Below are 14,007 nucleotides of genomic sequence, written 5' to 3'. Positions count from 1 at the left end.
GGGTGCCCCTACCCATGCTAAATCCAGAACTAAAGAGATGTGGGCCTTCTGGTGCAGCTCACTTGAGAGGAAGTGTGAAGCTGGGCTATACATGTCCGGAAACTGAGAGACAGAAGCAGAAGGCAGAAGGTTCCACCGAAAACCCTTCCTCGTGGAGGGGCATGAGGAGAGGCCTTTGTGACCACCCAAAGTACATGTTCCCATTCATGTATTCATTCAGCATTTACCCTGCATCTCTCTTTTATCAGTCTTCTACTGCTGTGTAAGAAACTACTAACAAACTGAGCAGCATAAAACAACACAAATTCACAATCACACAACTTGTATGTCAGAAGTCTAGACGTGGTACCCTTGGCTTTTCTGCTCAGCGTCTCACTGGGTGCAAACGAGGTGGGGGCCAGAGCTGTACTTCTGGTCTGGAATCTCAGGCTGTTCTTCTAATAACCTCTGTGGTTACTGACAGAATTCATTTCCTTGTGGTTGTAGGACTGAGAGGTCTCTGTTGTCTCACAATCAGCCAGCCAGGGACTGCTCTCAGCTCCCAGAGGGGGCTCTCAGGTCTTTGCCACACGGAACCTTCCATTCAGCCACAGAGAACCTCCCTTGTATAAAATCCCCCTCCTGTTTTAATGTCTCTGATGTCTCCTTCTTCATCCACCAAGAAAAACCTGTCTGTTTCTGAAGGGCTCATATGAGATGCCTGGGTAGTGGCTACCTTTGGTTCAGGTCATGATCCCAGGGTCCTGGGACTGAGTCCCACATTGGGCTCCCTGCTCAGCAAGAAGCCGGCTTCTCTCTCTGTCTCTTCTGTGTGCTGCTCCCCCTGCTTGTACTCTCTCTCTGACAAATAAATAAATCTTTTAATAAATAAATAAATAAATAAATAAATAAATAAATAAATAAATGGCTTATATGATTATATCAAACCTATCCAGATAATCTTCCTAATCTCCAGATTTTTAAGGTCAACTGATTTGTGACTTTAATTACATTTGCAATATCCTTTCACAGCGGGACCTAGCTTAGAGTTCGAACAGCCAGGCGCTGGGGATCTTGGGGCCATCTCAGAGTTCTACCTACCACAAACCTACGTTAGGCAAGACAGTAGGACAGAAATGCCTAGTAAAATACACATCCACGAGGGACTTACAGTCAAGAGAGCATGGCAAGTACAAAGAAGGGACCTGATTACAAAGGAATAATTCGAATTCAAGGAAAAGATAATATTCTGTAGGACTTCAGAAGAGGCTGGTGTCACGCTCTCAGGAAGAGTGGTTTTTCCAAAGGTAGGGACAATCGATTTGAGACTTGACGCATAGGAAGAGGGAAGGCATTCCAGGTAGAGAGTGCTGCATGTACAAAGATGGAAAAGACCGTAACAAATCTGGGGAGTGACAAGGAACCCAATGATGCTGAGTCTTCAGAGGACAAGGCTAAAAGAGGCAGAAGACTGGGCTGGAAAAGTTGGTTGGACCCATTTGTGCCGGAGAACCCATGCCATTCCAGAGAAGCAACCAAAGATTCAAAGCAGGGAAATGACCCAGCAAGATGTGTGTTTTTGGTGATAGCAGGGATAATGAGGGTAGAAATTGGAGCCAGGAAAATTAGTTAGTTGGTATCTATAGCATTTCGGGTTCCTCAAACTAACCCTATGCTTCCAGAGGGAACAATATTATAACTGATGGATCCGTGAGAGGCAGACAGATGTTGGCGGTAAGAGACACGTGCTGTCGCTGGTAACATGTGTGTGACACGAGATGGTTTTAAATGATGCATGGACACAGCAGTAAATAGCTCTGACTCAGAGAAAAAGTTGCTCCTTTCCAATTCTCTTTCCATCCTTTTAATTAGCTCAAGGAAAAGTTCTCAGTTTGGAGGTAATCTGTCTTTAACACCTTTCTAAAACCGTTTTCCCAAGTTCCACCTTCTGCAAATAACAGTATCTGGCTAGATTAATAGCACTATTAATTTCTGTAGATTATTTTTTGTTCCTTTCATTTGTTTCAATTAGTATTGGATTTTTTCCATGATGATAAAAGCTATTATTATTATTATTATTATTATTATTATATAAGTATATTTGCATTTTCAAATGTGAATCAATATAACTTAAAAATGTTCAAGAATTCTGCAGATGGTCCATATGCTGCTGGGGCAGAAGTCGTGAAGGTGGGTTATAAACGAGTCAATTTGGGACACACAGGTGGAATGGGAGGCTGGCAGGATTCGCAGTCGGTCTAACTTGGGTGTAAATCCCACTTCTAACTCATTAGCTCAACGTTCCATGAATAATTCATAAACCTTGCTGGGCCTCAGTTTCCCCCTACAAATGAAGGAGATTTTACACCTCCTCAGAAGGTGGTGATGATTAAATGAAACAAAATGAAAGAAGTTTCTGGGTGCCTCATACACAGTGGGCACCTGGATTTCACAGCGCATACGTATTCGGTTGAAGAGGGAAACCTCTGTTTTTAGCAACACCAAACAGAGACTTAACTCCAGCACCCACTAAGTATCTATGCTTGGTAAATATTACATAAGAGCATTCATCTGCTCAACATCTGAGACCTGTGGACCCCAATGGTCCTTTGGCTGAGTACAGATGTTTTGTGAGAAACAGTTTATTTAGGAAAAGCATTTAACTCAGAGTGGCCAGCCCTGGCATCACAGCCAGGCCCCCAGGGCCTTGTCTTGGCTTTCTCTAAGATCTCAGGATGCTACATCCTACAGAGATCCGTTGGAAGTGGATCTGGGACATTCAGATATGTATGCAAATGAAGATACATAGAAAATACCTCCCACTTTAGTTATCTATTGCTGTGTAATAAACCACCCCCAAACTTCGTAGTGCTTAACAACTACCATTTTGTTATCATTTTTCACAATTCTGTGGGCTGACCGGGTTACACCGGGTGGTTCTGCTCTATGTGATGTCAACTAGAGCTGTCGTCACCTGGAAGGTCAGTTAGTCTACCAGCATCCAAGATGGCGCACTCATGTGGCTATAGTCTAACCGGGTGTTAGCCAGAAATCACAGGAGCTATTGTCCCTAGCATGATTTTCTTCCATGATGCCTCTCCATGAAGTCTGGGGTTCTCATAGAATGGCAGCAGGATTCTAAGAGGAAGGAAACAGAAACTACCAGTCTCTTAAGGCCTGGCTCAGATTCCCAGTATATCACGTCCATTGCATCCAAGCAATCTCAGGAGTAGTTCAGAGTCAAGGGGAGGGGACATAAACACCACCTCCTAATGGTGACATAATTTTCATACAGGGAGGAAAATGATTGACGGCAGCCATCTTAGGAGACGATGTACCACACCCCCTAAAACTTTCCCTTTTTGCAGAGGGTTGTCACTCTAAAATTATGTGTGTATTTCAACCCAGCAAATATTTATCTAGGAATTTATCCTAAGGAAGTAATCATGGATGATTCAACACGGGCTGTCCTTTGGGAAAAGAAAATGAAAGTACCTGCTATTTGATAGTACTAGACCAGTTCAATCCAATGGTGGTTGAGGATGTGTTTTGAGTGTTGATGGCCTGGAACAAGACAGAGTTAAGCTTAAATCCCAAATCCGCCACTTAATATTTGGATGATGTTAAGCGAATTACTTGATTAAGCTCTATAAGTCTCAGCTTCTATATTTGTACGAGATAAAATGTGGGTTGCTGTGATGATCCATGGAAAGAGTTTAGCACATAGTGAATGATCACTAACTGGGAATTGCCATTATTATTTGCAGTCATTAGTGCTATGGTTTTAGTACAAATATTTCTAATCTCCCCATCTCCAGGCACATAACACTTTCATGGCTCCATGTGAGTAACTTTGTGACCAGTTCTGACCAATAAGTAGTAAGCAAAAGTGATACATTACTTCCTGGATGAACATTTAATTGTCTGTACAAGATCTTTTTTTCTCTTGCTCAACAATTGACAAAGTCTGATGCATGTGTTGACTATTTTGTTAGCCTGAGTCCCTAAGTGACTGCGATGGTCAGAATTGTCCTTGCTAACTCTTCATGGACATGTAGCAAAAGCAAGAAATAAAGTGGTTTTAAATTACTGAGATCAGGGGTTTTTTGTTTTGTTTTGTTACTGTGGTGTATTTGAGCCCATTCACTCTAGGGCAATGCTATTTTGGTTGTTGTTCAATCTTGCAATGAACAATATTATTGTGGTCCCATTAAAGGTGACATATTTAAATTCTCAATGACAAGAAAAAATAGTCATAATATAAGGGCTGCCTTCACTATGGAGGGCTCACCAGTCACAGGGCCACTTACAATATGTTTGTACTTCCCACCAGATTCCTTTCATTACTCACCCAAATATTAGCTCAACAAAGAAACCATTTCTTTCTAACCTTTTACTAAGTTTTATCCACATTCATGCAATTTATCACTACCTGATATATTACATAGTTACTTATTATCTAGTTCTAAAATAAGCTATTTATCCCAGGAACCATGTATGAAACAGAGTAGACATTTTTTTTTAATTTAATGCAGGCATACCTATATAGCAAAATGTGCATTGTGCTTTCTTCAGGGTGGTAAAATTGAGTGCTACCTATTTATGGAATATATTTATTTTTGCTTAGGCACTCTTCCAACAAATATGTTTTATTTATGTGCATTTTCATTTTCAATGATTATTATGTATTATTTTCACATGAGAAATGATAATAATAGGTAACATTTACTGAACACTCACCGTGGGTCAAGCACTAAAGCTCAGTACTTTACATGAATTATCTCCACCTCCCTGGGAGATAGGTCTAATCATTATCCCCATTTAGTATTCATAGATAAGGGTACTAACATTTAGAGAAGTTAAATGAGCACTGGGGCTGGAATTCAAACCCCAGATCTCTATGCTATAGCCAAATAACTAACCAATGTATACATCAGGATGTAAACATAAGCTCATTGTAAAGAGTAAATAGGCACAATCACACATGTTGGCTCATGGGAGGTTCACGAAAACCTTACAAGGTAAGCCATCGGGCGTTATTATCCCCACTTCAAAGACCAAGTCTTGGGCCCATATGACTGCACCTTGTCATCTGCCTCCTACCGCATCTTTGCAACAGGTGTTTCCTCTCCCCAACTCATAAGCCTTTCCCCCCACGATACTTGGCTATGTACATCTTTCCTTGGCACACCGACTGAAGACACAGCTCTGTTTCTCCGTGGCAGGCCTGAGGCTTTGTTGCTTATAAGCAAATCTGTATGGGAATTCATATAAGTCAGAAGTTAGGAGACTTGGGGTGTGGTCTGGGCACTGCCACCAACAGATAGCCTCAGTTTTCCCACCTGTAGAATGAGTTGGTTGGAGAAACAGATCCCCAAGGACCAATGCAGAGTGAAAGCTTTTCATGCTGGGAATGCAAATGAGGAGTGACCAGCGATGCTCTTCCTCACCAGACCAAAGCCCGTGCACGGGAGAAGTAGAAGCCTGGAGCGCAGGAAATGAAGGTCTCAGAGAAGATCGTTCTAGGTAAACAGTAAATGTGTGCATCTTAAATAGCATTGGCTCCCTATTACTGGATGAGCCCTGACAAGAGTGCACTTCATTCATTCATTCATTCATTCATCCATCCATCCACTCATCAGTCACTCACTGTGCACCTACACATAATACACCAGGCAGGTTTAAGAACATGAAAACAGTAACGAAGGAAACAAAGTGCGTGCTTACAGGAATCTTACATTATAGCGGAGAGACAACATATAAATGGATAAGCACATAAAAAAGCATATGGTAACAAAAACCTTGTCAGGTGATAATTCTCTTCCAGGATATTGCAAGAGAGGGGGACAAAGTCTGATAGGGCCACGCTTTGGTCCCCTTTGGGTACCACAGCAAATGCTGAAGAAGGGCACAGAAATAGCATTGGCCTTGCGGTTACAAGACCCAGAGTTAAAGCATGGTCCTGGATGTAGTCTGAGAACTTGAAAACCACTGCACGCTGTATACAATAACTGCAACTTGTAAAAGCCTCAGTAGTCTGCCCTATAAAATGGGCTTACCCTACAGGAATGAGGCAAGGATCAAACCAGACTACAAAATCAAATAAGTAAAAAGCTCTGAGTTTTCCCCACTCTAAACTTTCTGTTCTACACTCCAAACAGGTTCAGATTTCTGCGAAGTCAAGCTCCTGCTATAGATTTGAAAACATCAAGTCCCCCTCCCCCCCACCTTTGATCCTGCCACTGGCATGGGATTCCATCTCAAGGCACAAGACATTTTGTATCAAGCCATGGGGGGAGGGGCTGCAGGCATGAAGGGAAACAGCATCTGTCTAGCAAGCTCCTGGTTTTCTTCCCACTTACAGGTATTTGGCAAAGCAATCTGAATGTTCCAAAAGGTCACACTCTGCTTGCTTTTTTCTAAGTTTTGCCAATAGTGGCTGTTCTATGCTACCGTTGGTAAATTGATATTTAATAGTTTTCATTTCTCCTATCAGTCTCATAATGGAAAAATTAAAGAAATGTAACATATGGAAGGATATATACCAAAATTAAAAGCAGTACCTCCTTGGACAGCTGATAATCACTTCCTTTCTCTTGCTTGCTTCTCTGTATGTTGTGCTTTCTTTTCTCATTCGTTTAAAAAATATTTATCTAGGGATCAGACAGCTGGAAGGGGCGATCCTGCAATTCACATCTTGGTTCCAAATCTTTCTGCTCTGCCACTTTTCTTTTGGGTTTATAAACCAGTTTGGATTTTGTTGTCTTTCGATTAGGGGTTCCGCAGGGATAATGCTGGGTGTTTGTTTGTTTGTTTGTTTTTTAATTTCTTCTCCTCCTGCAATTGCTAAATTTGCAAGACTTCCTAGCCAGGCCTGGTTTTCACCCAATTAGAAACAGAAGCTGCTTTCTCCCTGCTAGGCATCTATAAAATACCACAATAGATTCTTGTCCTTCCTTGGTTTCAAAGCCACTAGATAACGATTTGAATCCAGGTTCTACGACTTACTGCCTGGGTGAGTTGGAGAAGTTTCTTAACCTCTCTGAACGGCAGTTTTGTCATTTATAAGATGACAAAGATTACTTCACAGGGTAGGTAAGGATTTGACGAGATGATACATACAAAGGGCTTGCACCTAGCACAGCCTCAAAATGTAATTGCTGTTAACAAAAGGGATCTTGGGAAGCACTAGAGGCTGTTCTAGGCTTGGAGAGCATGCATGGAAGGAGAACTCAGGTTGTTACTAAAAGGTGGAATCGTGCAATCATTACAAACTCTGGGTCAGACCTGTAGTTAACCCAATTTAAATCTTTGTTCTCTCCATTTGCCTCAGGTAAGCTTGGACATTTCTCTGAGCCTCAACTTCCTCATCTGTAAAATGGGCATAATAATATAACTTCCCTTAACAGCAGCTCTCAAAATGTGATCCAAGGACCCTGGAGGTCCCCAAGACCCTTTTGGGGGCCCTCTAAGTCAGTGTCATTTTCAGAATAGGGCAGATTACTTCCCCTTTTCTCTCTCATGCTCTCACAAGTATACAGCAGTTTTCCTGAGGCTAAATGACCTAAAATGGTGTCATTGTTCTGACGGCTAACAGAGAGTGTGTCTGTAAACTTCTGTGTTTTAATTTTTTTCAGTTTAATTTCTAATATGGTAAATGTCAGTATGTATATAACTCACACAGGCAAAAGCTTTTTGGGGTCATCAATAATTATGAGAATTTAAAGGGACCTGAAATAAAACATTTTGGGAATCACCACCTGGTACGGTTGTTGTAAAGATTAAGTAGCAACTGTCATATGCATACAAAGTACCCAATAAACAGCACCCTTATAATTACTGATTCCAAAGCTCCTGAATCGCATAAGGGTCCGTCTATTCCACCGGCACATAAAGCAAACTGAAATCATGGCACTCAATGCAAAGGCGCCCTTGTTTTGTTCACTGCTGTTTATGTAGCACAAGCCCAGTCCATGCTAAACGTTGAGCAATTTGCAGACACTGCAGCCCACCAGAAACCTCACGGTTTCCGTGATACCTAAGTGCCCTGAAGACACGGGAACTCAGAGGACCCTGCCGAGGGCTAGCCTGCTTGGCTCAAATCTGACCCTTCCCACCCCATTAATCTCTCACCCAGCCAGAGGCCGAGGGTAACAAGGTGGAGGCACAGGAACCTTGGCTTATAGAAAACCATCCTAAGTGATGGACCATCAAAAGGAGGTGAAGACCCAAAATGGGAATAGTTTCCTAAAGGTTTCCATAATTTCCATGGAACCGAACAGAACTATCTATAGTCACTTTTAAGGTATGGAGACAGTGGAATGACCTTGAAGAGTGAAGGCTAAGAGTGATCAAGACTTAGAAGAGTGGAGAGAGTAAGCAGTATAAAATTATTAAAGTTGGTGGGGGATCCTTTTTTTTTTTTTTACTTTTTTCTTGTAGGCTTCGGGCACACCCTCGAGGGAAGAAAAATAAAACAATATGCCTAGATTCTCATGTTGATGGCAAATACATTAGGATCTTAGAAGTTATCAAATGAGATTGAGAAAGATGCGACGCGACCTGGGTCTTGGTCATCAAGGAAGCCGTTATTTAATGAGTCCGTTGAGAGCTGCGTCATTCGCCTCTCGGGTCTGTAAACATCACCCAAGAGACCCCTCCCAGGCCAGGACCTTGTTTTATCCGCCGTTAAGAAAACGAATAGACAGCCCCTACATGAGCAATAACCGAACAAACAGGTGCAGACCAGTAAGAAAATTTTGCATATGAGCTATTTTTATTGTCAAAATTTCTGGAGCCCCAGTGGGGCTACGTTAGAGAAATTGGAGCCCCTAGGGGAGAACCTAGAAAAACCTTTTGCCCAGTTTCTTCTCCCCAGCCTAACAAACTAAAATGTCAAAAGGTCACCCAGTGCTTTGGCCACGCGGTCCTCCCCCAAGGCCAGCCGTCCCCAGCCCAGTCCCCGTCCTCGCCTCTGGCCACTGCGCCGCGCACGGCCACCTGTTGCTGCCCTGGCGCCCAGAGCTGAGTCGCAAACCGCCGCTAGAGTTCGTTCTAATTCCCCGGAGCAGAGACTGGCTGGGAAGCCCCGACGCTCCGAGCCTGCTAATCCTCCCGGCGGGCGGGGACTCCGCAGAGCCTCCCAGCCCCAGGCTCCCTTTGTTTTCTCGCTGCGCTCAGACTGTCAGAAGTAGACCCCAGACAGCGTCCCTTGGCCCCGGCTCCGCTCGTGCGCGCTTGCGCCCAACTCACACCGGGAAAGGCTGAAGCGTCGAGATGCCCTTGGAGGGGAAATGGGTCCGTCCGGGCAGGAATGCGAGGCGCAGACAGGTTGCCCGTGAGATTCCGAAGCGTCCCCTGGATCCCGAATTCCTCAGGGCTCCTTAGCATAGCAGAGCTGCAGGAACGCCGCGCCCAGAACGCAAGCTCACCGCACCGAGGCCGCCGGCGAAGGGCGGCGAGATCCCGGCCGGTTTTTACTCTAAAACGCTCGAGGGGAGCCAGGGGGCGGCGGTTAGGGATCCCTTCCCGCCGGGAACGCCGGAGTCCCAGTTCCGAAAGTGACCCGCCCTGCTTCCGAGGGACTTCCCTGCGAGCGCCGCAGGGGTGTGCATTTCTCCGAGTCTGAGAATCCCAGCGAACGCCGGCCCGACTAGAGTTTAAGTCAGCTCCCGGGGCGTCTGTTTGTTTATTGGCTCTTAAGGGAAAAAGTTTGAGGATCTTTAACCAACCTCAGACCTGGCGCAAGCGCAAATCTCCGAATCTTCCCAGCAAAAGCCATCTAATTTCAAGTCGTTATATAAGTGGGGGCTCTTTCTCACCCTCCCTACCCCAAGCCCTCTTATTACTATTCCAGGAGCAAAACGTAACTCGCTTAAAAATAATTTTTTTAAGTTATTATTTCCCTGAGCCCAAAGACGCGGAGAAAGGGCAGACAGCGCCCTGGGCGCGTGGCGGCCCCACCCACGCGCGCGGCCTCTAGAGCCGAGAGAGGGACTCGGGGTCTGGGGGTGCCGTCGGCTCAGGGCCAGCAGCCGCGCCCCGCAGTCCCTCCGTCTGCCACTCCACGTGGTCAGGATCAACAGTTTGTTGAGCTCATCAGTGACACCTTGAACTTTTCATAAAGAAAATGGGTATTGCACCGGGAGGGTTTGGCCGCGGCCGCCGGGCTGGGTCGTGCTTAATATTCAATGATCTCGCTCGCGCCTCCCCCTCCTCCCCTCGCAGAAATTCCTCCGAGTCCGTTACTGGGCTCAGACTTTTAAGTTAATTTACTGCCCCCCCCCCCCCCCAACCTCTGCTAGTAACCAGCGCCTTTAGGGCCAGCCTCCCCCCACCCAGCTCCCGCCTGAAAATGACATTTCGCCGGCGTCTCCGGAGGGGGCTGAATTTCACTTTGTAACTTTCTGCGGAACCCGAGCCCGGGTGGCAGCTCGGGTGGTGGTATCGTATGCAAATACGCATGCTGACGTTACAGATCATGTGGGTTTTGGCGTAGATTCCCCACTGATCGAGACATTTTTTTTCCCCTTTTTTTTTTCCCCCCTTCTTTTTTTTTTTTTTTTTTCTTTTTAAAATTTTGGCCACTGTTCCCCGTACGGGGGCTTTTCCTGTCCGTCTGTCTGGCAGGCTGGCCGTGCCCCTCTTTCCCACGGAGCCCGAGCCCCGCGCCCGGTGGGGAGTGGGGAGTGGGTGGGGGGAGCCAGCAGAGTTCCATTTTGGAACGCCCGTGCCGCGTCTCCGCGCTCCCAGCCCGGGTCCCCGCGTCCCCAGCCCCGGCGCAGGTAAGAAACTTCGCCTCGGCGCCCGGCACCCCCCTCCCGGCGCCGCCAGCCCCGAGCCCCGCACGCCGGGCGCCGGCCACTCCAGCCCAACTTTCCCACCGCCGCCGCCGCCGCCGCGGCTCCCGAAAATGTGTTGTTAATGGGACTTGGCCGGGTTTGTGATTGGAAGGGGGGGTGCGGAAGGGGGGGCGGTGCGGGCCCTTTTTGCGGGTGGGAGGAAATAAGAGGACCCGGAGGGGGGCGATTTTTTTTAAGAGTTTTGATTACAAGTTTGGATAAATGGGAGCCAGACCGAGGAGGAGGAGGAGGAGGAAAAACATGTCTACGTTTCCCTATGTCGACATAAGCCACAAAAAAATATGGCGTCCGCTTTCGACAGGGCGTTACGTAGACCCGACTCTGTTTTTATTTATTTATTTCGTGGCTGTCTCCCTCCCTCCGTGGCCCGGCCGCGGCGCTTTGTGCAAACGGGGCAGGTCCCGCGGGGACTCCGGCGGGACGTGGCCCGGCCCGGCGGGTTTGGCAGGCAGGGGGGCTGCGTGTGCGAGCTGCCCTCCCTCCCCGCGCTCCCCTCTTCTCCCCTCTCCCGGTGACGATTCGCCGTACTGTGGTGGCAGGAAGCATGACGCCGTGGGTTGAGGCTGCCTCTCCTCTCGTCGCCGCCGGTGGCTGCGGGCGGCCGCCGGAGCTACCTGCCGGGGGCAGGGCCCGAGCGCGGCGCCGGCCCCCACGCCCGGCTCAGGTGGCGGGGCGCCCGCGCAGGGGACCGGCGGGGGGGGCGGCCGGGGGGGCTGGGGGTGGTGGCCCCGCTGTCCGCCGCCGGCCGGCCCACGCCCGCGGCCGCCTCTGCCAGCCGAGCCCACGCTCGCCCCCGGAGCGGCAGCTGGCGCTGGCGTCCGCCCCACGAGAGAGAGGTTCATCTTTGTTGGTGTTGCGGCGTCTTTGTGGCTTCCGCAGGACTTGGTATCCTCGCCTCTGCCAACTTGCCCTTTCCCCGGCCGCTGTGCAGGAGGCTGCGGAGACGGAGAGGAGCGGAAAGTTGGGAACCAGTGAGCATCCCAGGACGGTCCCCTTGGCCCCGTAGCTGTGCGGAACTCGGAGGCGGAGGAGGAGGGTGGCTGGTGAGGCTGGGGAGAAAACTTGGGGAAGCCAAGTTGTGATTTGCTCGGGCTTCCACCTGATTGATCGGCTTCAAAGCCAGTGGGGTCTCTGCGTTCCGCTGTTCGGGGACGGCCTTTTGTTTGTCCGGAGTTGGGGGCGGGGGGTGGGGAATAATGACTTTCCCTGGACCCATCTCCTCTGAAAGACGCATTATCCCGCCGGCCCGGGGGGGTGGTCCACTGAGTCTTGTCAGGCCCTCGAGTTCTTCCCCTACCTGGTCCCTGACGATCGATCGCCGTCTGTCCAAGTCAGCAGCTCTCCGGGTCTGAGGCAGGCCCCCTTGGGCAGGTTTTCAAGGGGCAGGAATCCCTCCCCTTCATCCCTTGGATAGCTCAGACCTCCCACACTTACCCTCTTAAAACACCACACACACACACACACACACTCACTCACACTCCTTTATGTAGAGCAGAAATTAATGCCTGTTGTAGTGAAGGGGGTGAGCTTCTGAGAGCTCTTCAAGACTTCAGTCAAAAGGTGATTTTCTATTTATGAGGGCCCTGAGTTGAAGCAGTTCAGTCCCAGGGCAGTAATGTCAAAAAGCATTTGGATGACAACCAAGTGGAATAAATATCTTGTAAAATGGCATGTTTAAAAGTAAAAATAGATTAATGGAGCCCTCAAGTGCTTGAATGGAACTAACATAAAGGTTTGATTCAAGTTTAAAGGGAAAATTATATAAAGCTGTATACACATCTTCTTTTAAGGCAGGGCGCCGAGGGAATCTACAAGTAAGACTGAAATGCATTGCTGACAGTAACCGGACCTGGGATCTGTGGGAATTTTGTGGGTGCTGAAAAGCCAGGCTGTGATTGTTCCTGTGTGCACGTGCCCCTTCTGGCTCGGTTTGATGTCAGTGGGGACGCACCTGAAGTTAATAGCTCTTAGGGGGAAAATCAGAGGCCAGGGATTTAGGGGAAATCTGATATATTAACCAAGCCCCATGGAAAGGAAAAGCTAGAATGACAAGTGTTTGTTGGTACTCAAGGGTATTCTGATGAAATGCAGGGTATCTTGACCTGCGGAGAGGTGACCCCCACCCCAGGTGTCTCATCTCCATCAGGGCCATGTGATTGAGTGGGACGCCAGGCACTTGACAAAGAGAATAATGACAGTGTTCGATCACGGTTGCTAACATTTACTGTTTTAGTGGGCCAGGCACAATGCTTTCTATTCCGGGTGCTTTCTCATTTAATTCTCGCCAAAACCCTGTGAGATAAGGACTGTTATTATCTCCAGTTTGCAGCTGAGGAAACTGAGGCTCAGAGAGGTGAAGAAATTTGCCCAAAGCTGCAGAGCAAAAAGGGAAGCCAGTATGCGAAGCCGGGCCTTGGTTCTTTGCCTTCAACACTCCCGTTATGGCAGCTCTGGGATAGGGCGAGTCCTCATTAGTATGGAAAAGTAAAGGGACAGGTGTAGGTGAAAAAGGAGGAACAGTGACCCCTACCCTGGAGTCTGAACTCCAGAATTTTCCTGGGCTTCAGTCCTTTATTCATTTATTTAGCAACTGTGTGTTGATCTATTTGTTCATTTAGTAGCTATAATAATGATCCCGGGAAGAGTGCGGTCATTAACCATTTTTATAAGCCAAGAACTCTTATAAGTGCTTCTGGTTACTTTGTCTTCATGACAATCCTGTGGGGTAAGTACTGCTGTTCTGTCCCTTTTATAGATGAGGAAGCAGAGGCACGGAGAGATTCTCCAACTTGCCCAAGGCCCAACAGTTAGTAAGTGAAGTGCTAGACCCTGGAACACGCTCGCTTCAGGCTCCAGCGCGCTGCTCTAGACATCATAGAGATGCTGGGGACGTAGAGCCCCCTAACCTCAATGCGCAGCACTGCCCCAGGCCCTAGGAGAGGCTGGCAGGATCCAGACGCCCCCTACCCCCTAGGAATCTGAGTAGCGGGCTGGCCAAATCAAGCAGGATTAACTAAGTGCTGTAATTGAGAAAAGCACAATGAAGGGCGTAATTACTGTGCTCTGAGGGAATCGTGGAGGATTTCCTAAAGGGGGTAGCGTCTGAACTGACCCATGGGATGAGGAGGGACAGTGTCTGGAGGTGCGTCGGGTATGACTGCATTCA

The 14,007-nt window shown here is 47.7% G+C and overlaps 1 protein-coding gene across 3 annotated transcripts in view; it reads left to right on the top strand.

Annotated features, from left to right (window-relative positions):
- The first annotated feature begins 10,227 nt into the window (after positions 1–10,227).
- The window catches only part of ZHX2 (zinc fingers and homeoboxes 2), a 156,530-nt gene continuing 152,750 nt past the window's right edge, over positions 10,228–14,007 (top strand). For 2 of the 3 annotated variants that reach the window (XR_007126452.1, XM_047724211.1), the window contains exon 1: positions 10,228–10,763. The gene's annotated coding sequence lies outside the window, so the exon portion shown is untranslated. The remainder of the gene's footprint in view (positions 10,764–14,007) is intronic. The other variant, XM_047724210.1, reaches the window with a different exon arrangement.

Source organism: Lutra lutra, chromosome 4, assembly GCF_902655055.1.
Source record: "Lutra lutra chromosome 4, mLutLut1.2, whole genome shotgun sequence".
Lineage (NCBI taxonomy): Eukaryota > Metazoa > Chordata > Mammalia > Carnivora > Mustelidae > Lutra > Lutra lutra.
The sequence above is the reverse complement of the archived record's forward strand: the minus strand, read 5'-3'. Positions and strand labels throughout refer to the sequence as shown.